Below are 27,842 nucleotides of genomic sequence, written 5' to 3' on the forward strand. Positions count from 1 at the left end.
ATATAAGATAAGTCTGTTTGTAGTCATTCCACCCTCTTCATCTCTGTTTTCTGGTCCTATAGAGACATAAAGCTACCTCTGAATGGAGAAAATATGAGAATCCAGGAACTGAGATTAGTTTGCAAACCAGGCCTTGAACTAACCAAAAATATGTTTTATTCCAGTGCTCATGTAACACTCCCAAATCTTCCAACCATGGTTAGGAGACTAAAAATGCCAACCACAGCTATATGGGCATCACCATTCTTTTTAAAACACGCTTAGCAACAAACAGATTTACCATCACATACAGAAGAATAAATACAGTTCCTAGCTTTTGTGTCATAGACCTAATGTTGGATCTCAAAAGGCAAATGTGCCTTCCCCCTTGTTCTTTCTTTATGAAGAAAACCTATTTAATTCAAGAGTTCAATTCTAAGAGAGTTAACAGTACTTAAATCAATCATTTCAATGGACTTAAGTGCATACCTCTATGGTGGATTGCAAACAAGGTGTGTAATACTAATTATTTAACATTGGGCCATGAACTTAATTTTTAAAAAATCATGTATTTTAAACAAAGCTCTTTTAGAATTTAAGAACAATGTATATGAATTTTTTTTAAATATACTGTAAAGCAAGAAATCTAATTTTACTTTTTAATTGATTTTAGACCAGTCATATTCCGAAGCTAGAGAACTAACACATAGCTCCTGGGCCCATTCTGCATGGGCCAGGGAAGTGGCTGCAGACCAGGATAAATGACCCCAGTGGAGTCCCAGGACCATTCGCACATTTCCGTGTGGGTGGCCCCGGAGCTGCCACGGCCCACGGAGGCACCTCCACATGGAGGTGCATCCTGTTTTTTTGAAAACTTGCCTTCTCGTCCTGCACAGCTCTGCAGTGACAAGGTGACATGCCCCCGCAACCATGGCCTCAGGGGTTGGAGGGCAGTGTGGGCATGTCTCCTTGTCCCTGCAGAACTGTACAAGGAGAGAACGTAGGTTTTTAGAAAATAATGTGCCCAAAAGTGGCACATCTGACCCAGTACTGTTTGCACGGCATCGGGTGCAAGACGATGTTTTTGAAAAACCTCGCTCATTGAATGAGTTTCAAAAACAGTGTTTCCCTGCCAGTTATGGGGGGGGGGAAGCATGTGCTGCCTCATTTTGGAGGTAGCAGCCATGCAAATTGGACCCCATGAACAGTGTTTTTACATAGCCTGGGGCGCTATTTTTGGCCCGTGCAGAAAGAGCCCTACTGACATGTTTATTTTAAAAAAATTTAAAAAACATTTTACCCCTACCTTTACTTGTTGTTCAAAGTGGCTACCAATAACAACAGTTAAACACATTTTTACTTTAAAAATAGCAAGCGTCTCCCTCTCCTTGCTGCTTAAAAGAGGCCTGCCATTCAACTCCCTTAAATGCCCTGTAGGGCCTGCAGCATCTCCTAAAGATCTCCAAGGATGGAAGGTCCCCTCACCTCCTCAGGGAGCCCATTTTACACAGTAGAAAAGGCTGGGTCAATGCCAGATAGGCCACCCTAAGTGGTGGGATAGCCAGCAGATGCTGCCTGATGACCCAAGTTGGTGTACATGGACATATGTAAGGACAGGGACATATGCAAACGGAAGGTTGCTCAGTCATGCTACAGGTAACATATTCTTCTTTCATATTCTTGTTTCAAAGTTTTTAAGTGATTGTACATAGTGCAAGCATTTATATTCCACCTTCCTCGCTAATGGGGACCCAGAGTAGCTTACATCATTCTCTTCTCACATTTTGTGAGGTAATTTAGGTTGAGAGTATGTGTCTGGCCCAAGGTCACCAAGTAACCTTTCATGGCAGGGTGTGGTTTGAACTTGGGTCCCCAGATCCTAGTCCAACATTCTTATCCACTATAACACAGTGGCTTTCAGTATGACAGAAATGGCAGATAATAATCACCCTGGCAAATCAACATGATTTGTTTTCTTTCCGTAAAGTAATTTCTGACTGAATGGAATTTGGGGCAAGGTAGCATTCCACGATGTGGGACTGGACATGTCCCAAACAGACAACTGCCAACTAAAATAAACAACCGCCACCCCCGACCCTACCAAAAACCTAAAACTAACAGACTCAAGGCAAGTTTTATGTATCAAAAGAGCTAACACTTCTTTAAAGATTTATCACAGCTTCATTGCAGAATCATTTGGCCTATTAAAAATTAAGGGAAGGACGCTTCGTTTCATGCGAACATTACACAACAAAGGTCACAGCAGCAGTCAACGTTCATTCAAAGCCTATCTCTCACTGAACAAAAGAAACATGACCCCAAAGAACAAGACTACAGCAGATGTGAATTACTACCAGTAAGTAACAATAAGCCTTTCAGGAGATTCTTGTGAATTAAAATCTGATCTACAGCCAAGAACATGGTGATACAATACTGCAGGGTGATGCTCCTATTCTTGGAACATTACTACCATGTAAAAGGATATGTCCAGTATTCCAACCCTCTGAAAAACCAACTTTCTGACAGCAAGAAATAAAACAAAACCAAAAAAATTGAAGTCTTGCTAATTTCAGTAAGACTTCTTCCTAAGTAAATATATTAAGGAATGGACTGGCAGATGTTTATATTGCAATACTTCAACTACTTAGAGAATTTTTATTTTTGTTACCATCAACCCAAACCCTCTACATAGAGGGCAGAGAGAAAATACTCCTAATGGCAAACTAATTACTATAAACATGGAATGCTCTCAACTTTCTATAAATGGAGAAAGGAATTTTATCCCGAAGAGAAGAGAAGAGAAGAGAAGAGAAGAGAAGAGAAGAGAAGAGGTTTTCGCTGCTTTCAAATGGTGGAAAATGTGCAGTTATTGTGATTGGCAGTTACCTAGCTTCTATAATGAGTATTTATTTAGGATACTTCTATCCAGTTTACAACAAATCAACAAAAGAATATAAAAGCAAGCCATTAGACATGAAGAGTGAAAAAAAAATCCATAACACAAAAGCAGCCCATGAAAAAGCCGGTCAGAAAAAAACTCTAATTAAAAGCCTGAGGAAAAAGGTGTGTTTCGGCCTTGTGCCCGAAGAGAGTAAAGAATGTGCCAAACTCCCACTGGCAACCCCTATGGCCCCCTGCTGCTTCATAGGCCAGCAAGAGAAAAATAAAATTTAAAATTGTGCTGGCACAATGGTGTTACTTCACTTCCAAGGAAAATCCAGAAGTCATGTCACGCTACGGTAAGAACTGCTAGAAGCTACATGGTAAAAATATAGAGCTTCAGGCAATTCCTAGAGCAATGTGACAGTGCAGTGTAATTTGCTGCAGCACAAGGAACTATAGAAAACCCCTAGGAACTATAACTGGCTGAGTGGCATCAAGGCGGTACTGTCCTACTACAATCAACATAGTTATTTCAGGAATATAAATGAACTGGTTTTTACAGTTTTTTCCAATGAAAAAGATTTCACCATAAAAAGTTGTTTCTCTATTGTATTGAGTGAATTAGAGTAAATAATAGAGCAGAGGTGTAAGTGAGTTGCTTTGAAAAACTTTACTAGATAACAAATAAAGTTACACTAAACTTAGGAACAGTAAACTCTATCTAGGTAAATGCTCCATCTGAGCGTTTGTTCAGTCTATCTGGGCCTGTGTGTCTGCCTCTGCTCTTTTTGCTAGAAGAAACAGAGAGATCTTTCCAGAAGCTCATGTGATTCCAGTCATGTGACTTTACCAGTTAATGCTCGCTCGCTTGACTGAACGAAGTAGGCACATGTAAAATCCTCCCACTCTCTGCATCCATAGACAATAATAGCTAATTATAGTTTGCAGCTGAATAACAATTGAAATTCAGTTGTGTGGGATGGTTGACTTCTGTCTATAAGCAGCTCTGAAATACTTTCTAGGCTTCTTCCCACACTTGTTCAGCCGAAGTCTGGCCAGATATTATTATTTTTTAAATTTAAGTAAGTTTTCATGTGTTTGACACAAAGTCTCTTCCAATGAAAGGGTGGTACTGATTAAAATTTGGGTCAAGACATTTCGAGTTTGTCAGATCAAGTATGTTTCCTTTCTTCCTTATCTTCTGTTCTAGTTGTTAATAGGCTGCTGTAACTTATACACAGACAACTACACAGGTATGCAACAATCTGACCAGTATAAACTGAGTTGTTTCTTGACCAGCACATTCTGCATCTCTTTGCCATTCAGTCAAAAATGTAACCAATTAAGTTATTACAAGACTTCAGCATCAATGAATGCAAATAAAATCAAGGATCAAATAATGCTGCACTAAAAAAATAAAACAAGGTAAAAGGAGCAAGGTACATATAGGCATCCATGGTTAAAGATACATCTTAATATATGTGCACAAATTTAGAGCTTACAATATTTGCTGTAGTAAATTCTGTTCTTGCTTTCAGTGCAACTACAGCAAATCTTGCAACCTTGAAAGCTACACATTTCTCTGCACAAGACAGAAGGTGAATTATTTTGACTAAATCACTAGAATTAGCTAAACCATCCAACAGTGACTCAGTGAATTTCCTCTTGGGTTAAGCATAAATCTCACAACAGAATACACCATTCTCACTTAGGCAGTTCATCTGGTATTTTCATCATTGTCATATAACTCTCCAGGGATTAATTAAAAGTAATAATCCAAGTGTTCAATGCTTAACTCATAAATTATAACTCACAAAAAGGCCCATGTTTACTCTACTTAGGATACTTTTGAGCAAGTGATATTTCACACACTGGAAAGAAGCAAATCCAGGTTTGCTGCCAGACATATATTCAAAAGGTAGTTTCTCTATGTCTATGTACTCCAGATGAGTATGCCCATGCAGTAGAAAGAACCGTATTTATATCTTCCATTTTCTCCCTGATTCGGGGCTTTTCACAGGTTCCTCCTCCATTTAATCCTTACAACAACAGTCTTGTGAGGGTAGATTAAGTTGAGAGATTGCGATGGGCCCAAGCATCCCTGGCAGGCTTCCACAGTGGAGGAGAAATTTGAACCTGGTTGTCCCAGGTCTTCATCTGGCACTCTAAGTACTATACAACAGCAGCCCTTACAAGAGATGTATTTCAGTGCAATTCTAAGCATATTTACTCAAAATACTGCTGAATTCAGTGAACTTGCTCCCTAATAAGTATATGTTCACAGCCTCTGTCACATTGCTACATCGCTTAAAACTACACCTTAAAAAATCTGTAAAGTATTCAAGGATGAAATATGAAAGACCAACAGAAATTCTGAACACTGTTGTTCTATTAGCCATGAATACTGTTTCTTCTGTTAAGCTAATTCATTTTCTCTCTCAGGCTTCATGTTTAATAGAAAACCTAATCTTAGAACTTAATTGATTTTTTTAAAAAAACTTTGCTTATTAGGCATAAGAAGTATAGGAAACTGAACAGAAAAAAAACAGGCAAACAATAAAGCAGAATTCAGAAAACTTTAAATTTACTCTATGTTAAAAAAATTCCCTTATTCATTTAACTCAGATTCTTTTGTTGAACAATTTTTTATGACATTATTCATAATGAAGCACAAGAAAAGAAAGCTTCAGACAAATGTATGCTAAGAGATAACAGAATTATCTCTTAGGACTGTAGGGTAAGAAAACAAAAAAATGCAAGGTGAGCATTTGAAACTGCAAGCACATTTATAGTAATTATTTCTGACTATATGCTGATTACAAGATATCACATAAATAACATTTGCTGCTCAAATACTTCTATTCCTATTATATCTGAATAAAAAGAATAATAATTTAGGAACATTTTGTACCCCAGGCATCACTGTTTAATAGAATCTTAATAGAGTTATAACTAAAAAATGATATAAAAATGCTTTATCGATCAGTTGTCCTAAGCAAAGTTAGAGAAACTTCCAAACTTCATAAAGTTTTACTGACTATCTCCACAGCTAGATCATGATAGGTAGCCATGGTTAGTCTGTCTGTAGCAATAGAAGAGTCCAGTAGCACCTTAAAGATTGGCAGAAATTGTTAGTATTTACGGTGCTACTGAAGAAGAAGAAGAAGAAGAGTCTGGATTTATACCCCAACTTTCTCTCCTGTAAGGAGACTCAAGGTGGCTTACAAACTCCTTTCCCTTTCTCTCCCCACAACAGATACCTTGTGAGGTACTGTGATTAGCCGAAGGTCACACAGCAGAAATGCAGGAGTGCTGAAACACATCTGGTTCTCCCAATAATCCTCTGCCACTCAGGTGGAGGAGTGGGGAATGAAACACGGTTCTCTAGATTAGAATCCACCTGATCTTAACCACTATACCACTCTAGATTAGAATCCACCTGATCTTAACCATTGGTATAGTGTGGAATAGTGCCTACTATCTCCAGAGGATTTGGGTTTCCCTCCCTCACCCCTATCATTTGGAAATGCATTATTAACTTCAACTGGTATTGAAGAGAGTAGCCATTTAGTTTTTAAGATGAACTGTTTTAACTTATTTTATTAAATTTTAATATTTTATTTGTATTAGTATAGTATCTGTACTTGTATTACTACTTATTTGTTTTACCCAATTTGTGATATTCAATAAATATTATTTGACAAACTATTAACCACAACTGAATTCAATAAAAATCAAAAATCTAACCATCTATATTCCACAAGTTGTATTGAAGTGACCAACATCAAAGCACCGGGGAAGCAGTTTATGCAGTTTTTCCTAAGGCACTATTCCATTCACCTATGAGGGCATTATTAGTGAGTAGGTGGGACACTGTACAGTTTGTAGCCATGCTTTATTTTTCCTTTTGAAGTGCTCCTTGCTCAAGCATCAGTGACTTCCACTATTGTGTAGGAAGTATGTGTGTGCAAACTGCCTTCAAGTCATAGTTGACCTATGGCATCCCCAGTTTCAAGGCAACAAATTACAGAGGTGGTTTGCCATTGCCTTTCTCTGCATAGGTATTTATTTGTGATCTACCACCCAAATACTAACTAGGGTGGACTCTGCTTAACATCTGAGATCTGACAAGATCCGGATAGCCTGGGCTATCCAGATCAGGGCAAGGGGATATTTTGGATCACACTGGATTAGAACTCTGGAAGGATATAGTAGATAGATTAAAACTGTAATGGACCTTGGATCAAAACGAAAAATTGGTTTGAAACAATCTGTAACAGGAACCAAACCTTCCTAATTAAAAATACAGTTATTCAAACCCCCCAAGATTAGTGATAACTTTTTATCAAAGACTAACCAAAACTTTTCACATATGAAAATGCCTGTTAAAACACTAACAGTAGAATAGTAATTTGAGTTCTTCATATTTTCTTTCCTTGCTGTTCTCTACAGATGATTAAAAACTGAAAATATAAATAAGTTACTCCTAACTTCTAGATTTTATCCCCCTGCTCTAAAGCCCTAAACACTAATAAAAAAATTACTTTGCTATAAATTGATCCAGCTGAGGTTGGGGTGAAGGGAAATGAAATTTATAAAGGAACAGCATTTTGGATGTCATTCAAATGTACAGCACATAAAAAATAGTTGATGCTGATGCCAGCAGTTTTGGTACACTGCATCTTATTGTAACCTTTGCTTCACTTCATCACCTTCCATCATAAGCCTTGTTTTCTGAACAGAACTGCTATGCGACTAAACAATACAATTTGGATTCAGAGAGCTAGAATCCTTTCATTGCTTTGTTGGGGTCTTTCAAAACTACAACACATGAATTCAAAGGAAAATGGACCAAAGCACTGGAAAGAAGTCAAAGTGGACTGATGGTGCCAACTTAAACAGTTACACACTCCTAACTCCACTGACTTCAGAGTTGTGTTGTTAATGCTGAGTTTGGAATTCCTGAAAATTTGGGGATCAAGCCTGCAGAGGGTGAGGCTTGGGAATGGGATACTCTCAGTGAGGTCTAATAGCACTGAGCTCACCCTCCAAAGCAGCAGATGTGTGAAGATTGGAGATAAACTGTAACTACAGGAGATCTCCAGGCCCCACTTGGGAGTTTGGAGGTATAATTCTGTTTATTAGTGGAGTAACAAATGATTGCAGTTTCAGACAACCAGTGAGAAATAAACGATTGGATCCCTCCTCCTGTTGGGGGTTTTTTGGAGGCAAGGGGCCTCTAACACTGACATCAGAACAAGGTACTGCTCCCCCAAAATGGATTTCTTTCAAAGTTTTGGAACTATTTTGTTTCAAGCCTGGGCAGGAAGGGGTTGGCAGACAGCCTTTCCCCTCTAGCTGAGAGGTGCATCTGGTTAAACAATGGGACCAGCTACATCCCACTGTGTGATCTTAAGGTGATTTAATCAATGCTCCCAGCAGATCATTACTCACCCTATCTACATCTGTTCCTCCAATCAATCAGCACTCAAAAGGTAGCATACATTTACCTTGACTTCAAGCAGTTATTTACAGAATGATGTTGCTGTTTTGGTTTAGACACTGTTACCAGATTTCAACACATTTCTCAATCCCTGGTATGAAGTTACAAGCACTTAATTTACAGAAAGCTTTAAATACTGTCAGTTTTCCTTAAGAATTTATAATTCAGTTGAGTCTGTGTGACTCCTGATGCTAGAATTATTATAATTCCTTCACCTCTAGCTTGAAAGTATACATCTATCCTAAGGTAAAATCTTAGCAGTTGACCTAACACCAAACTAAGGACAATCTACCATATGATTATTCCTTCTTCTTGTGGATTATGATCAGGATTTTCTGTTCTCTCCCTCAGTAGAATCCCTTCCCTCTTTGAATACTGACTGAATTTGAAGTCTTACTGTGTCCTCTCTCTCCCCATGAACCATAAAGCTATTGAGGACTGCTGCATCCCAGCCTTTGAATAGCTGTTCTAGTTCTCTATCCCACTCCCCGCTGCCATTCTACATAGGAAAGATCGATTTCTAGATCTCTCAATCAGTGCACTTAGAGAAGCAGGAAGGAACCGACAGCATGGAGAGGGAACATGGAGGTAGGAATGCAAAGCAGTGTGAGGAAGTGGGAGAGAAGCAGTGGTGGGATTCAGCAGGTTCAGCAGAACCGGTTGTTAAAATGGTGCTTGTAAACAAACAGTTGTTAAATTATTTAATTCCCACCACTGGAACCGGTTGTTAAATTATTTGAATCCCACCACTGGAGATAAGATGTTTGGGGCAAAGCTATGTGCACTGCCAAATCTCCCTACTCTGGCAGAGAAGCAACATTTTAAAACATGCTAGAAGTTGTCTCACTTGCCATGGACAGAATGAAAAGTGAAAGTGCGGCTTTAATATGTCCATACAAGAAATTTTGCTGCAACTGACATTTGCCCCCACCTTGCACTGAACACATTGTTCGTAAGTAGCCTTCCTGACAACAAGGAGAGATGACAGGAAAAGTAAAGGGACAAGGAATTCTTCCCCTTAGCACACTTATGGAAAAAAGGTGATCATAACATTCTGATCTCTTCAACCATTCATGGAACTTGCCAGGATAGGAGTGAGTTCCCCCCTCCCATACCAGGTTCACAATGGCATATGAGCAAATTTAGCAGGCCTGAGAGTCTGTTTTTTGAAAAGTAGCTGCTGTCTGTCTGGGGGGAGGGGGTAACTAGCACCTGCAAGGAGTCACAGAAAGCACTTAAACTGGAAAATTCCCTCAAGATGAATTATGTCTTGATAACATTATTGTATATTTATTCATTTGCTGAATTTATATGTTGCCCTTCCCCTTGCAGGCTCAGGGCAGCTTCCAACAATTAAATTTATAATCTTACAATGAAAACATTATATCAAAATTAGGAACAAATACAGATTAAAACATTTCACAGTGCTACCAATAAGACGGCAATAAAATACTATCAGTCAGTAAGGGAAGAAAGTGACCCCGGTGGAAAAGGGAAGCCAGGGTAGTTACCATAGCTGCCTCAACCATATGCCTGATGGAACAGCTCTGTCAATTAACTGTGAACAGTATTAGTCACATTTCAACAATGAATAATTTTTCAAAATATGTCTAAAGTATGCATATTACCTAATGCTGTAGATTGTCTTGCGTAAAAAAAACCCAACTTCCTACTGCCTGTGTTGGGTGATTAACACTTTGTCTCTAAAAACATTTCACTTATTCCAAAACAGAAAGTCTTTCACAACTTTTTTGAAGAATTCCTGAATATTTCCACTTGTTCCATTTGAAAAAGTGGGGGGGAAAGTTGTTGGGAAACAAGGAAAGAAAGGTTTTCCTCCAATGTTTTTCCATTCCCCTCCCGATACCCTCACATCTGTACAATGGGCTTTAGGAAACTGTTCTCAGTTTTTGGAGTTACTGAAAAGTTTGGAAAATGGACTGGAAAGAAGCAGTACCTTTAGCAGGCATTTGGTTCACATGTTTTACCCATCTTTACATCATCGCGTCCTTTTTCTTTCCTGCCCAATTGCGGTGTTTAATGAACATTTTTTTCAATCTGTCCTAAACCATGATGGGCTATTTAACAAAAGTGTCAAATATACATGAACCCATTTTATCTCTCTAATTGTGACCTTTCCTTGTATCACAGTAGTTCCCCGAAATTGAACTTAGTCAAGTGGATTCTCCTCTGTACAACTGTTGAACTAACTTACATTCCAAACAGAGTGATGTATATTCCAGTGGCTGTCTTCTCCAAAGGTAACCTTGTGGTGGCTAATTAAAAACAGCTTTGCTGTCAGAATCCACCACAGGAACAATCAAGGACAACACCCAGAATTTGACCCTTATTTAATTACTCAGTAATATATCATGATCAATGGAAATGCAAGCAAGATTTGTTTAAAAAGAGATTTCTCTACAACAGAAAATAAATGTCCCTTTAAAGGGTAATGTTATCTTTCATCTAGATGTAAGATTTTGAACCCTCTGATGAAATGGATAGCTGATTTGCATTAAAATTGATTTTTTTTTCCAGAGAAACCCATGAAAGGTCATGCTTCATAAATTTTCATACTGGGAGGACTATGCATCTGAAGCACTTTATCATCTCACCTGCTATGCCAGGGGTAGGGAACCTGCGGCTCTCCAGATGTTCAGGAACTACAATTCCCATCAGCCCCTTTCAGCATGGCCAATTGGCCATGCTGAAAGGGGCTGATGGGAATTGTAGTTCCTGAACATCTGGAGAGCCGCAGGTTCCCTACCCCTGTGCTATGCTTTTGCAAGCTCACAGTTTCACTTATGAAAACACATTAGTATTGTATGCATACAATTTTTATTTCATAGTAACCCAAAATCTAACTAATCATAAAAACATACAGAGGCTAAATTCCCACTGAAAATTTAATCTAGATACAACCAAATTTCAAAAGAATCGGCACCTTTTCATCCAGGTTCCAACACCCTCACTGGACCAAACTTCACAAAACCTGGGTGGTATTAGTAGGAGACTAACCTAATGATACCGCCCAGGTTTAGTGAAGTTTGGTTCATGAGAGCCAAATTTATGGACCCTGAAATGTGTAGCCCCCATCTCCTATTAGCTCCCATTGGAGTGTTTTTTCAAAAAGGTGCATATACAAGCAGGTCCAGGAAAATCCTGTGATAAGGCCAGGGGAAGGAGCGCCAGAAACGGGACTGATCTGTGTTCCATGGTTCGGCTGTGAGGAGATCTTGAGGGAACCTGGATATTTCGGGTGACTATCCCAGGATTAATCACCAATGAGGAAATTACTAGAGTGAACATAAATGATTACAAAATACCTATAATAACTATGCACACAAAAGGGTAAGGTAAAACACCGCATATGTATTTGATAATAATTACTGCTACCATTCTGACTCCAGAACCTGGTTCACAGGAAACCCTGGTTAACTTTAATGACAGTGAACAAGGATACTAAAAAGCTACTTTTCCATGGTTAAGGGAATGGCTTTGTGGATGGAGCTGTCGCAGTGATGGGATTCAAATAATTTAACAACAGATTCCAGTGGTGTAAATTCAAATAATTTAATAATTGGTTGTTTACAAGCACCATTTTAACAACCGGTTCTGCTGAAGTGGTGCGGACCTACTGAATCCCACCACTGGAGCTGTGTTCTCGACAACAGCTTCTGGTTTATTTGAGATTCTTATTAACAATTAGATGTTACCTCCCTAAATTAATTAATTAATTTTACTAATTATTAGTATTTATATCCCGCTTTCTATAGTCATATTCAAGGTGTATTACAAAATACGATAACATGCAATATAATACTATAAAATATACAATGACAAAAATACAATAACAATAAAGCTCAATACAATAAAATCACACCATACCATTAAAAAAATCAAGGTTATAAAACTCACCATAAAAACCTAAATTGGTGTTTGCTAAAATCTAGATGTTAAAAGCGGTTCGAAATAAAAACGTCTTTACCAGATAAATTTGCAGCATTTTAAGCACCTAGAGTTTGTATCAAAAACATCCCCCTCCAATGTAATTACACCCTTCAGATCCAATATTCAAATAGCACTGCAGTTTTAAAATCTTTATGAACTGATTAATAACCTCCACAGTCCATAAATTCCAATACAGTCCATTTCATAAACTACCTTGCTACACCTTGCACATGTCCTCCACAATTTCAGTATGAGATACTGTAACAGACTTGGTAGGAAAGTGCAGGCCACAAGGGCATTTTACAAGTGACTTTTCTTCCTCTATTCAATCCCATTTAGCGGTAAGAACATGTGGGAAGGTGCATCATCATAGATCATCTTTTGGTAAGAACACTCATATCATCTTGCTCTGGGACCTGCAATCAGCAGCCACCTCCAAGCACACAGACTTGCTATATTGTAAACATTAATACAATAATTACCCATACAATGTGAATAAATGGCCCTTGTTCTGAAAGGTTTGACCACTTACAACAGACATGCTGGCTTGGATCGTAACCAACCTTCCCATTTACTTTCCACATACGATGGTTACTTCTGTTCGGGCAGCGGGGGGGGGGCATTTTTGCCAATTCTCCCCTCACTGCTACCCTGCATTTTAAACATGATGCTCCAATAACCCACAGGGGCCCAATAACCATGGGGGGAAGGGTAAAAAAGAAAAAAAAAGGACTGCAGTTGTGGGAGGGGATTGTTGCCACTTTTGCTCATGAAACATGGTTCTGTTCATACCACAGAGGACCCATGGCTTTATCTTTACACTCAAGTCATTTCCGTGAACTGTCTTTACCCTTCTGCTTAAAATGTTTCTGCTTGCAACGAACTTTGCACAACACTTACAATCAGAAAGCCAGCTAATCAACAACAACAAAAGCATCAAGAAAAACATGTCTATGCACCAAGTATCTTCAGTAACAGCTTGAAATTAGTGATCTTTAAAAAGATCTTGAAGGCTTCCAATTTGCTCCCCTCTTTACTAGGATGAGCAGCAAATATCCCTGGTGAAACACTGGGATGCAAGGTAGCTCCAGTGCCATTTTATTCTATGTCACACACTCTATCTCTCTTGCTTTCTTTTCCCTTAACAACTACTTGACTTTAAAAGAAGGAAATCAAACAGCCCGAGATGCTGACACAACTACTGCTGTTCTTGAATTTGTGGAAGCTGGTGAAACAGTTGGAGGAATCTTGTCTCCTTGCTTGTCTTCCTGTGGGGCTTACCAGGCAAACTGAGGATACCGAGGCAAACACAACCAGTTGGTATCCTATGCACACCCAGAAGTGGGGAAATATGCACAAAAAGCACCCAACTCCAAGGTGCTAAGAGCACAGAATCTGCACCAGAACCAATAGCAAGACCGTCACAACCCACTAATCACAAAAGGCCTGCCAACAATGCCCACGTCACCCATATGTGGAAGTAACCAACTAAAACACACTCATGCTGGCATGCCTCCCTGACGGCAGCTCCCTGCCACCCACACACAAAATAAATGAAGGGAAACACAAGGGTGGCATGGTCAGTAGGAGTCCTGGAATGAACATGCTCTGGGGAACTCTGCAGAAGCAGGTTGAGTCACCTCCTGCAACCATGTTTCCTTCTGCCACAAATATACCACAAGGAAACATTCTGACCTCATCACCCACATGCCTCTGCAGTTCACTTGGCAGAAATAACCCCAACACAACCTCCAACATCTATACCACACATGTACTTTGACCCAGCTGAACTAGCCACGTGGATCCATAACAAAGTGACAAGGAAGCTATTTCAGCACACTTTCCAGGGAACTACCTTTAAAGACAACTCAGAAACTACAGCTAGTACCCAGTGTCATTACTGGCAGGAATTAGATGAGGCATATTACACCTATTCTGCAGTTGCCTCCAAATAATTTCTGGATTCAGTTCAGGTTTGTGGTTATTTCCTACATTTCCTTCATGGCCTGAGGCCCATATATTGGCAGGACTGCCTCTCTCGATATGCTTCACTGCAAATACTTTGCTTGTCAGAGACCTTTAGAAAACGTAACCCAACAAACAGTAAACATCAACAGTTGCCCAGATGTGAGGGGGGCTTTTTTGTGCCCTCCTATCTATTGAAATAACTTGTCTGATGCGGTCAGAAAACCTCCCACACTCCTATCGTTCACAAAAATGAGAAAACCAAAGAGTGTAATTGTGTAGTTTTAACATTTGTGGAAATTATCTAGGTAGCTTCTACTCTATTTATGTATAATCATATTTAATGTATTTTAAAAAAAATTATAATCCATTCTAAATCCCTGTGGGGAAGGTGGACTATAAATGAAGCAACACACACACACCCAACAGACAGTATAAGACATAAGGCATCATCACCAAGAAGCTATGATGCTGAAACCAGCTATTTATACCATGCTAAGAAATAATGCATAGCACACAAGTACAGAATTCCCGAGTTCACTGTTCAAGGACTGCAGATAGCCCTGGAAAAAGACGCAGGCACACTCGAGGTTTTGTGCCACCAAATGCAATCATGGTGACTGGCTACCCTTCATGCCAATATTTTTGCCCAGCAACCCCACCACCCCCGTGTACTGAACTTAGGGGGTTCATTTCTGATATCCGCTTCTTGTCATTCCAGCAGCTTTTACTCCATCTTGTCCGCTTCTCTGTTCCTATCATACAGACTGCATGTCTTCTGTGACACCAACAGGGATCAAGGGGGTTACAGACTTCCTCACCCCTTTTCCAATGAACAAATGGTGGAGGATACTCTCATCATCCTCCCAGTGTGAATTCTGTGTTGAAGACAGCAGATCATATGGGTATGAGGGGGATGGGTGGGAAGCAATTATGACTTGCCAAGCCCTGATCAGAGACACAGCTGTGGTACAAATCAACATATTTACTGAATAGTAGCAGACATGGAATTCTGACAGCAAGGCAAATGGCTGTTTTTAACAATTCTAGCAACACTCCTGCACCTTTGAAAGCCACAGACAGACCATAGTTAGAGCCTACTGCTGCATGCCCATGAGAGGGTCAAATGGACTGGTCAACAATTGTCTTTAAAAACAGCTTCCAGCTGTGCAAGATGCAGGTGAGAATGGGCGACCCCACAGCAGAACAGATACACACACACTGATCACTACAACTGTTGGCCATGCTGCTTGTTCTCCTCTGTGGCTGTTTGTGCAAAGTGTTTTCCCATCTTGTATACATGGCTGCTCTGCGTGAGGCTCCATGCTGGGCAATCTTCATAGGGGAGATAAAGACATTGAGCAGGAGTTTATGTAGTCCTTTAGGGAGTGGTGATTGATTGTATACCTAGTTAGTATCATAAACTATGCCATGGTTTGAAAGTCTGTCACAAGGATGATAAAAGGGTATTTGGATTTTAACTCTCTGTGACTCTCTTGGAAGGTTTCAGTTGTCCCAGAGTTGTCACTGGGATTGGGAGGCAGTCTAGAGTATTCAGGATACCAACTCCTCTCTTGAAACATCTGGTTCCATTCTATCTTCTCTATTACTTATTAATGGGTTTTAAACATATTTCACAGCATCCAGCCAACTGTAAGCCCTTTTCAGCCCTACTGATTTCAGAGGAAAGATCCCAATATATTCTTAGCCCTCCAGCTGATGTTAATGGAACTGAAATGTGTTTACTTTTGCCTGAATTGAATCCATTATAGCTAGGTTTAACACTATTTTCTCTTTGCTACTTGTAAATGTGTTACAGTTTCAACTTCTTTCTTCATCCAGCATTTCTTCTTTGCCATCACAATTCTATGGAGTTATCAGTATGCTCTTAATCATCTTATTTAAAAGCCCTTGGTACCTTTAAGAAAATCAAATATTGGTGCCAATGTATCTCTAGCCTCTTCTGCCTGGAGTGATAGGTTATCCAGGAGAACATATATTGAGAACAGATTCTCCTACATCCCTATCCCAATCCTCTTTGGAACTCTTCTGTTAGATGTGGTTGCACCTAGAGACCAATTAGCAGGTAAGGCATAGCTGATGAGAATATAATGAGGAAGTGGAAAGAGATAAATAGAGCTCTAGGGAAAAGAGCAGTTTGATAGCACGCCAAAACTTAGGAGCAGACTTGGACAGCAATAAAAAAAATCATGATTCTGGAAACAACTCTTGCTGGGCTTACAGACAGACTCAGAAGACAAACAAGACAGGAGACTCATGAGGCCCAGCAAGGCAAAATTTGAACTCAGGAAGAATAGAACAATTGTATTTGCATGTTTATATTATTGTCTCAATGTTTAAGGTGTTACAGTGCAGTCCTAAGCACCGGGGCACACTTTTAAGTCCACTGAAATCAATGGGTTTAGGAGGTGTAGCTGAGCTTAGGATGAAACTGTCAGTGAACTAAATTAACAAGCTTATCAGTTCATGGAAATGTGTAACCAAAAAATTTCTACAGTCTTGAAAGAAGTAGTTTCCTGCTTTTCATTACTGGAATTGCAGTATGCTGCAAAAATGTCAAATTTTATTTTAAACAGTCAGAGACTGTTCAACAAACGGGGAGAAAATAGAAAGCAAAATTGTACCTCTAACAAGCCTATCACAAATGAGGTAAGGTTATATTCTTTGCTTGTGTTTCCAAACAAGATTTTCAAATCTCAAGGCGAGGTAATAAATTTCGATGGACATTTTAATGGGGGCTATTGTTCTAGGAAATATACATACAATTTACACAGAATCAGTGAATTACTAACCTGCTTTATAGTGGTTTATCAGCAGGAGTAGAAATTCCAGTTTCAGAATTTAGGTTCTTACAAGGACTGATCTCCAGGCGCGTAACTGCAATGGGGACATCTGGGGTGGCTTGTTCCAGGCGGCACCATTGCAGTCACATGGGGAGGCAGGGGCGGGGAGGGTGCACCCGGGCAGTTCATGGGCCGAGCGCAGTTCCCCCTCCCTTTGTCACCGCTGATCTCAGTTTCCTTTCCACCACCCTGTGCTCATCTCTCTTGTGAAGCTACTAATACTAGCCTACCAATGGTTAGTGAAATTGTACATGATGAATGTTGAGAATCTAGACATCTTTAAAGGCCAATTGATATCTACCAGATAATCTAAAATATACAACCTTTTAAAGGCTTAGAAACAAGCATAATTTAGTTCTTATTTTAAAGCAGAAGGCAATGTTTTGTTAGCCTTTCTGTCCTGACCTGAAGTACCTCTGCAAGTCTTAGAACATTTTCTCCACCCAAAGTGTCCATAAATTGAATTAATTCACACAATAGCCAATACACAATGGCCACCTGCATACACTACATTTTTAGATGCAGACATTAAAATCAGGCCTGTGTGAAATAAGCATTGACCGACCAAATTAAACAGCCATTTATGCACATGTGGTCTCTTTTGCTTTGAATGGGCATTCCCTTCAAGTTTGATTCTTGGTTATGCACACATTTTCCCTTCTTTAGCACTCACCTCGCTGTCAGATAAGAGAATTCCCATGATTTCTGAAAGCTCTTTTAAATGCCATTTTTCCTCTCCCTTTGCAGCAAAAGCAAGGGAAAACACCATGCATTTAGTTTTCCTCATGTTTTCTTGCCCACCTTCTCCTGCCCACAGCACAGAAGTTCCTCCCACTCTTTGGACCACCATTTCAGGAGGATCAGAAGGGCTTCTCTTTTTTAAATGTTAATGCTAAAGGAATATTGCTGGAGCAGTGAATGAATCCAAGTCTGGTCTAGCAAAATAATGCTAGACCAAATATGATGATGATGACAACAGAAAGGTGGCAGACCACCTCCCCAAATGGAGGTTGCAGGGAAACAGATAAAAGGAGGCGGACAGAAGGGCAAAATGGCAGATCTGCTCAACTAGGGACACTCCACAGGAGGGTAACTTGTATAAACAAAAAAATGTGGGGAAACCCCACTGGGAAGCAAAGTTACACAATCGACTGTGGGATAAGTAGTACATTTCCTAAATGTTGCCCTCAATAAACTTGTTGCCCTCAATAAACTTCCTGTTTTTGCTATATGCCAGGAATCACATACAGAGAAAGTATGTTAGAAATCTAACAATCCATGGTTCACGGCTGGTTGATTATATTTCATTTGGTAATTCAAATCTTGTTTAGGGTTCTCATAAAACATAATACAAAGCAAGCCAGGGCTGGAGAATGAAGCATTCCCTCCACTTCCAGTCCCCCAAAGATCCTCTGGGTTAGAGGACCAGGTTGTTGAAATCTTCAAAATTATATCTCCTCAAATGTCTCTGACCATCACATCACATCACGAAAAACAAACATTCAATAAAATATGCCTGTCGGCATGCTCTAAAATGCCAGGTGAACAAAGCTAACCACCAGGAAATGTAAACCAGAACATGTCTTGCTCCACAGCAGAAGAACGTTCCATTGCTCTGCCACAGCAGGAGTGAAGGATAGGCCATCTGTTGGAAAAGAACTGCAACAGAAATTAATTTTGCAAACATTGCCTTGTATTTCTAAACAGAGAAGAGATGGGGCCCAACTTGGCTACGAAGACAACCTCGGGAAATGAAATTCCCAGTGAATGAAAACAGGCAGTTGCAGGTACAAAAGCACACTATTTCATGTCTCCATAGCTGATCCTTGTAATTAACAACAGATCCAAAAGATACATCCTGGCACAAATGTTGAACAGGCCTCCCTGCCATCTAACCAGAGGACATAGGAGTCAAATCAATTTAAAACACTATGATGCTTTCTAATGTCCCATCATCACCTGGCTGAAGTAGACACCAAAACACTAGTTTTTCCTAAACCTAACACCACATAAAAGAATGACTACAATTCTAACCTACCACACTGTATTCTTGTTTGCTCTTTACCCAGCCAGGATTGCCTATATTTTCCTTATGCCCCTAATTCTTTTGTCAAAATATTTAATTCTGAAAATAGCTCAAAAATGTGGATCAAAAACTCTTAAAAATTAGGCCATGTACAGATGGTGAATTCCATACAGACCTAGCAAAATCCCCTGGTTTGAAGAAAAATCCAAAAAGTGAGAAAAAGTGAGACAGAATTAGAACCCCCCCCCACCCCCTCCCCATGAGATCTCGGAATCCTGTCAGAACTGTGAGGATGCAAAAGAACCAAGTACTGTAAACTGGGCCTAAGCAATTTGGACAGGCCAGACTGTTACGTGAAAGCAGCAACAGAAAGAGAAACTAGAAGTAAGGAGGGAGCAAAGTAATGAAAAGACTGGGCAAGGATGCAAAATAGTGGGTGGAAGAAAGTTTTAAAAATCTGGGGAAAATGGGGGAGAAATGGGGAAATAGAGGTGAGAAGGCAGTGGAGAAATGTCTTGCAGAAGAAGGAGACAGTGGAAAACAGGGAGGAAGTGGAGAAAAGTGGGGGAAAGGGGGCAGACAAGGGTAGAAAGTGGAGGAAAGTCTGGCGAGAAAAAGATGGGGTTATGGAAGAACAAATCATTGAGCATTAACAGCTATTCCCTTAGTCATTGTTAAACATGGTAACAAGCTTTGGGCTTAGCAGTCCTCCAAAGCAAAGGCTACAATAAAAGATAGTATCAGGAGATTGCTGCCTGAAATGGAATTTTTTTTCCACAGCCATAAATATACTTACAAATAAGGGAAAACTAAAACAGTAACAGGAAGAGTACTTAAGAGAGATTTCTTAGGAACCAGAGTGAAATTAGAACATTCAAGAATAGGACTGCATTGCTGGAACGAGAGGAATTTCTGCTTGGTTCTTCTTTCTGTCGGTCACATTTTTATCCCATCTTTCTTCTAAGGTGCAATATATATTTTGTTTATCTGCAGACATGTGCAGAAACAGCCACAATTCACTCAGATTTCCTATCATGGAAAATGCCTTCCATTTACATCTTACACTGGGTGTAGCGTCTCTGAATTCATGCCCCTAAATATATGAATCCTTGTGCACAAAATGCTATGCACACATGCTGTTGTGCACAAAGATCTCTCCTGTGGAACAAATGGATCTGTTTACTCTGACCACATTCCAGGGAATGGGCTGCCTGGAGTCAGGGGTTTCCTCCCAAAACAGGTCGTTAATGCTGCTGTGCATAGAACAGGATTACTATACCATTATACTGTAGCAAGGATAGCGTAATCTAAAATATACTGTTTATTTACCCATATGGACTTCCCTTTGGCAAAATGGCCCATAGTGGCCCATTATATATGGAAAGCTTACCTCAGAACTCTTAGTTGTGCAGTGGGGCTGTGGTGCAGTCTCTTCGTGATTCTCTGTTTACAAGCGAGGACCCATTCTCTGCCTGCCCCATAGCTGCCTGCTGAAGTCTCAATGGGCCTCTGCTTTTTCCTGTTCCTTTAACCACACCCATCATCTCCTTCTTAAAGGCACAGGTATCATCACACCCATTGCTGCAAGATAAAGGGCTTTGTTAAAGCCTTTTAAATTGCAGTTATATTGATATATCTGTGATTGCAGTTATATCAATATTCTAGTCCATCCCAAAAATGATTTCCTCCCCAATGAAAGAGGCAAAGCAATTCCCTAGAACACACACTGTTGAAGAAGGGCACCATGTGCTAGATCCCCCTCCCTTCCCTTTCCCTCCACAAACACACACACACTTTATCTCTCTCTCTCTCTCCCCCTGCTGCTGCTGCAGGAGAAGACAGAGGCTTGTTTTAAAATAGGCTTGTTTGAAATAAAGTTTTAAATTGCCCTTCAATCATCAGGAGGGCAGAAATAGGTTGGGGGAGATGTGGTAGAATCAAAAAGAGATCCTGCTTATACTGTTCCTTGCAAAAGCTAATTCTCTGTTGTTATTATATCGAGATATCGCTAGCTAAATATTAGCATTTAGAGAAGCAGGAAGGAGCTAGCAACATGGAAGGGGGCAAGGGGAAGGAGTGGACGGCAGTGTGAGGGAGTGGAAAGGGTGGAGCTAGGTAGGCTGGCTGTGGATGAAGGATGAAGATGTTAGGGGTAAAGCTGTGCTCACCGGCAAATCTGCCCATTCTGGCTGCGAAGCAAATTAAAAGGCATGCTAGAAGCAGTGTCGCTTACCATGGAGAGAATGGAAAATTCAAGCAGGGCTCAAGGAAATACATCTGCACACGAAATCTTGCTGCGACTGACATTTGCCTCCATTGGGCACCAGATACCTTGTGCATAACTGGCCAATAATTCAGCAAAACAGGATTTAAAAAAAACAATGCACAGAACTCTGTGCTTTTCAAAGACAAACTTTACATGTCAAAACTTTGTAATATGGACCTCATTGATGGCCTGTGTCCTGTAACTTATCTAAAGAAGGTACACTTAACTAGACTAAGAAAAGAACCCATAGCCTCATTGCCGCATGCTGAAATTAGCAAAGGTATAATGCCAGTTGAGCAACTGATGTCTGACAGGACATAAACAGAGTCACTTTTAAAGTATAATTTGCATTTCTCCTTCACCCGTGAGAACATCTCACTACAAAACCTTTACATAATCATGGAAGGGGTCTAAAACTATAGTACCTAACTTAGGAAAAGTAACAACTAATCCCAATCGTTACAACATTTTTCTGGGAGTACGCCCCACTGAACAGCCTTGAACAGGATGCTCAGTAGATCTGTTTAGGATTGCTTTGTATGACAGTTGTAATAAAGGTCAATTCCATAATGGAGATTATTAAGTAAGGGGCTGAAAATAAAACAGAAAATTATAACTATACTTTTAATTTTATGTATGCTTTATGAAACTATAAATGTAAATTCTTTGTTGAATTGTGTACTCATGAATTATAGAAATTATGTTGTTTATAAATGTACCCTTTTCTCTTGATGTTGGTCTATGAGCATTAAATATATAAATGGAACTGGAAACGTAACAGCAAATATCACAATACCTTTCTATAAATCTGTGATGGCACCTCATTTGGAATGCCATGTGGAGTTCTGGGTACCAGTTATCCCCGTGGTGGCGAACCTTTGGCACTCCAGATGTTATGGACTACAATTCTCATCAGCCCCTTCCAATTGGCCATGCTGGCAGGGGCTGATGGGAATGTAATCCCTGGAGAATGGGATTACCACCGAATATCTCAAAAAAAAGACATGGTAGAACCGGAAAGGGGTTTTTTTTGGGGGGGGGAGGGACACAATATGATCAATGGAGTGGAGCATCTTTCCATTGGGAGAAGGTTAAAGAGTTTGGGCAGCCACATGGTGTAAAGTGTTACGCTTCTATATTGCAGTCAAAGCTCTGCTCACAATCAGAGTTTGATCCCGATGCAAGTTAGGTTCAGGTAGCTGGCTCAAGGCTAACTGAGCCTTCTATCCTTCCAAGGTCAGTAAAATGAGTGCCTGGCTTGCTGGGGGATATAGTCAGAGGTGGGATCCAACCAGTTCTCACCACTTCTCTAGAAGTGGTTCTAATTTTTTCTGAGTGCCGAGAAGGGGTTACTAAAGCAACCTCCCTGCCCAATAGGGACTGGAGGGGCGTGTGTGTGGCGGCGCCACTGTCTGAATCCCACCACCATCGAAACCTGTTATTAAAATGTTTGGATACCACCACTGGGTATAGTGTAGGTGACGGGGAAGGCAGTGGCAACCCACCCTGTAAACACAGTATGTCTAGGAAATGTGATGTGACAACACTCTGTGGGGGAGTAATGACTTGGTACTTGCACAGGCGACTACTTTTGCCTTAAGAATTTGGGACTCTTAAATGTAGAGGAGAAAAAATATGAGGTTTACAGAATTACACACAGTGTAGAGAAAATAAAGACATATTTCTTCTCCTTTTACAAAATACTAGTATACCAAAGGGGAGGGAGGAAACCAATTAGGCATAAGTAGATTCATGAAAGCCCAAAACTGTACTTCTTCACACAATGTATATTTTACTTCTAGAACTCAGTGATACAGGATGTAGTAATGGATACCAGGGTAGTGACTTTAAAAATCATTGACTCTTTGGCTATTATTCACTCATTACGTCTAAATCTAAATCAAACTTCCATGTTCATCTATCTCAGCACCAGGGGGAACAGCAACAGCTTTGGATTCCTGTCCTGACTGAGGAACTTCTGGGGTACCTGAGTGGATACTGCCAAAAACAAGCTATTGTATCAGATGGACAACTAGTCTGATCCAGAAGAACTTTCCTTATGTTCTCTCATTTCTTATGAAAAATGCACCTCTGTTGGCAAGCTGTTTGCCTGTGGTCTATACTTGTCTGTAACTTTTCATGTCTGTTTCCATGAAATTTGAACTCTAAGAGGTATATGTTACAAGCCCCGAACACCTCTCTGTTGGTCTGCTGGCCACCAGTACACCTCTATGCAACAAGCACTATCAGAGGGCACAAACGATCTGTATCTTTCTGTAGGTAAGTCATAAGCACTGCATGGGCATCCCGGGTACTGAATGTTTACTTGCTCTTTCTCTCCCGTCTTCCACAACAGCAGATTCAGAAGGATGAGAACAGCCTGTTTCTTCACTAGATTAAGATAAATTGCTTTTATTAACAACTTTAAAAAAGTCTTGCCGGAGCTTTCCATTCAGAAATTGTTCTTGTTGGTTTTGTATTGCTTGTTAAAAACTGTGTCCCAATTATTCTTTATTTCTTTAGGCCTCCTCTCTCATTAAAAAAAATAATTTTACTCCTATAGAGCCATGCATAGATTTCAAACCCAACAAGAAGGTCTTCTAGTGATCAAGAATCAATGCAGTTGGTTAGGCAAACATTTCTAGACATGCACTTTGTCTGTCTAGTACATTTCTACCTTGTCCTTCCATTAAAAACCTTTCATACTTTTAGAAATTTGTTCCTTCTGTTTTTGTACCCTGTTTTTGCACTAACTGAAGACATGATCCAGCCAAGTGACCCATTTTTAACTCCCTTTGATCTCCACTCTGCCAGAGAAAACAACAGGATTCAAAATTGAACCATTTGGGAGCTGGTTTGTGCATTCACTTTAGCAAATGTGTCCAAATGTGGCTTAAAATGGCAATTAAACCCAAGAACATACTACTTTTCTGAAATGAATGGCAAGATGTTCCATACTCCTTGCCTTGACTGCACAACTAATCCCACAGCTGCCAACTCACGTTTTTCAAAAAGACAAAGCACAGCGATGTGACTCCAAAGGTAGGCAATTCACTCAAAGTTTGTTATCCCCCCTCCCATACACACAACAGAAATGTAACCAAATTTAATTTCTAAGTAGGATTTCTGCAATTCTGCCTTCAGAAACCAAAGTCTTACAATTATTTCTTGCTGTCTGTTTCCCTTCAAGTCACTGGTGACGTTCTCAGAGCATTCCAGGGCTTTCTGATGGTACTGATTTGGAACTAGGATCCTGGAATCATCACAGAATTTCAGGATGTTTCAGCAAAACAGCCTGGCTGATCATCTCACGTTACTCATACATCATCTCCGTGTTTGCACAGAACACCGAACTCCACCCATCTGCATAGGCAAGACCTTGCCGTTGCTTAAGTGATCACTTACCCCTGGGTTAAAAGGACGAAGAGTCAACAGTGCCCGACTATGATTTCACCTCACTTCATCCCTCGAATGTGTAAGCAAACTGGGAGCTGAAGTGAATTAATGGATTGTTATCCTTCCACAACTGAACATGTAAACAAGGCCTTGCTTCCAAAGTGGTTACAAAAGACTGGTGTTAAGAGGCTGACTGAGCTAGATCACTGACAAGCGAAAGAGATACAAACTGGTCCAAGACCAGTTTCCCATTAAATTGGGCTGCAAAAATAAATTATTTGTTTCTCATAATTAAGTCTATGTCCATTACCTTCTCTTTCCTGGTACATGTACCTTCTCACTAACCATTTTTCTCAGCGTCTAGAAGCAATCAGTTTTCCATGCAAAATTACTGGAGGCCCAAGAACCTCCTATCAGCAATACAAATACAATGGAAATCCTCCCTGGGTTTGGATCTGACCCCACCCCCCCTTGGTAGTCTAAGCAATGTTTCTCATCGACTTCAGAGAGGTCAATAAGCTAGGTCCAAATTTAATTTTGGGTGTAATTCAGTTAGAGGCAAATGTCTCATTTACATTAACAGATACCACCTCAGTGACATTACTACTCCAAGATGACAACCTGGAAGCAAAACTTATTTACACAAACCTTTTCAATAACATCAGGGCGTATTAGGAACACTAAGGGCTGCAGAACTCATCATGACTACAGTTGTTCTGACACTCTAAGACAAAATACCATGAAACACAACCTAAGACTGGCATATCAGAACCAGATACTATGTTAGGCATGGCAAAAGTACAAGAGAGTCAGTTTATAATATAGTTTACATATTCTAGACTTTGTTACCAAACCACAAACTCCCTGCACACCTTTTATTGACAGTCTCGTAACAAAGTCATAAGCCAGAGTTAAGCATGTGAACATCTGCTCATGGAGAGAATCTTCACCATGAACCTGGTCCCGGAATGTGTTCCACCCCAACTTATCCTACCAAGCAACGTTTCTCTTGTGAGTATTTCAGCGAACCCTTTCTTTCCCCCTCCCAGAATACCCTTTTGTTTGCATTTTTAAATTCACCTTTCCAATACATTTGATGTGTCAAATGCCTTGCACAACTTGACCCTTTGCCCTGAGTAAATCACTGGACCTGTTTGAACCTTCCATTTGGTGTGCTATTTTCTGATCACCTCTAAAGACTATGTGAGAATATATTTTATCCACTAGAAAACATCTACGCCCCAGTGTTTTAAAGGGTGTGGAAATTCATTTGTTAAAAAAGATGCTACTGTTATGGTACCACCCTACCCAGGCCATAAAGAAACGCACACAGTGGCACACACTGCCAGCTCCCACTTCCTGAGAATCTCTACACCACACCATGGCATCTCTCACCTCCGCATCACATTTTAAGGTCGCGACCAGTGTCCGAATAGCAGTGTCCGAATAGGACATTGCACTAGCTTGTATATATAACCCCGCACATCACCGTCCTATCTTGACAGGAACTCCGCACCCTTATCACGTATTGGACCTGATCCTCTCCAGGGGGAAGGGAGCTTGATGGAATAATAGAAAGATCAGGATGAGGTCTGAAGTTGGCACGGGGCTCAACGCTAACTCGGCCCCCCCCCCCCCCCGCATCCAAGCCCCCCACCCCACGCGTGACAAGGAGTTCCAAGAGCCTTACCAAGAGCGGCGGGGGGGACTCGGGCGGAGAAGGCGAGGCTCAGGCATGCACGGAGAGCTGCAGTTTGCAGCCCGGAGCCTCGAAGCCTCACCTGGGAGTCGCCGCTGCCGCCACTGCAGCCCGGCTCCCAGCCCTGGCTGCCATTTGTTGCACGCCTGCTCGGGGAAGCCGCCGGCGAGGCATTTAGGAAGCGCCTCTCCTCCCCATCCCGGTGAGAGTCGGGGCCGTTCCGTAGCAACGCCGCGGGTTCGAGGCTCCCCTGGTCTTCTTTTCCCTCCCGGGCTTTCAGCGTAGCAGAATCCCCCGCCGCCCCTCGGCGCTGCCCGCCGCCCGGCTCGCTCTTCGCCTCATGTTGCGCTGCCAGCCTGCGGGCACGTCCCGATCGCTCCGGCCCTTCCCTGTGCCGATCCGCGGCGGCGGCGGCGGCGTCCTGCAAACCCGGGCGTGGCACCCAGAAAAGCGGCGCCTGGGCAAGAGACGCGCAACGCCGGGGACGCCTGGGCTCCGCTCTGCGCCAGGGAGGCGGCGGGGCCCCGCTCGCCTCGTGCTCCACAGGTGCTGCCGCCGCGGCGGAGAGCAGGGAGGGGCTTGTCGGTGTTGCAGCCCCGGTCCTGCGCTGCCCACCCCCGGGGAACTCGGGGTGGGGAGAGAGGAAACCTCGCGCTGGCTGGCGAGGCGCGCACGCAGCCTTCGGGCAGGAGGGAGCCGTGGCCGCTTAGGAGACGCGCTGGGCAAAGAGGCGCGGGCTGCGAGCGGCTGGTCTGGCGCGCTCCTCTCCCCTGCTGGGAGTGGCTGCAGGCAGAGGTGAGACCAAGTGCAGGCACAGCAAGCCCTGCCTGAACGGGAACCCCAGGGTTCCCCGCCCCCACCCAGCGCCTCCGGAAAGGTGGTCAGGTTAGCGTCTCTTCTCTCGCGCCGGGCTTCCAAATCCAGGGAGCTGCTCTGCCATGCAAACCTTCCGTTTTGCTATTTGCCTCTTCCAAGGAAACGGTCCCTGCTGCGCCTTGGTCTCCCGCTTCGGAGTCGCTTTCCCAGACTAGATCGGGCATTATTTCTAAACATACCAGGCGAAAGCGAGCGAGCGAGCGTCCTTAGAAGGATTTTTCTTCCCAGGTTTGGAAGCCTAGGTGCTCTTTCTCCCGCTCCTCCCTCCCTCCCTCCTCCCTCCCTTTGTTGTGCTTCGCTCTCCAACGCAATCCTACACGGAGTTACACTTTTCTCAATCGACTGGATGGAGGGAGGTGCCGATCTGTTTAGGACTGCACCATTAATCCCACCCAGCCCAGCCCTTTTGCTTCCCAGGTTTGATGCAGTTCGTC

General features: G+C 41.5%; 1 protein-coding gene across 3 annotated transcripts in view; it reads right to left on the reverse strand.

Annotated features, from left to right (window-relative positions):
* LRRC3B (leucine rich repeat containing 3B) overlaps window positions 1–27,842 on the reverse strand; it is a 112,371-nt gene that overhangs the window by 29,303 nt on the left and 55,226 nt on the right. The window contains exon 1 of one of the 3 annotated variants that reach the window (XM_048511430.1): window positions 26,615–27,777. The exons of 1 other annotated variant lie outside the window; for it this stretch is intronic. The gene's annotated coding sequence lies outside the window, so the exon portion shown is untranslated. Of the gene's footprint in view, window positions 1–26,523; window positions 27,778–27,842 lie in introns of those variants that run through there. One more of the 3 variants, XM_048511429.1, reaches the window with a different exon arrangement.

The sequence above is a fragment of the Sphaerodactylus townsendi genome, linkage group LG11 (assembly GCF_021028975.2).
Source record: "Sphaerodactylus townsendi isolate TG3544 linkage group LG11, MPM_Stown_v2.3, whole genome shotgun sequence".
Lineage (NCBI taxonomy): Eukaryota > Metazoa > Chordata > Lepidosauria > Squamata > Sphaerodactylidae > Sphaerodactylus > Sphaerodactylus townsendi.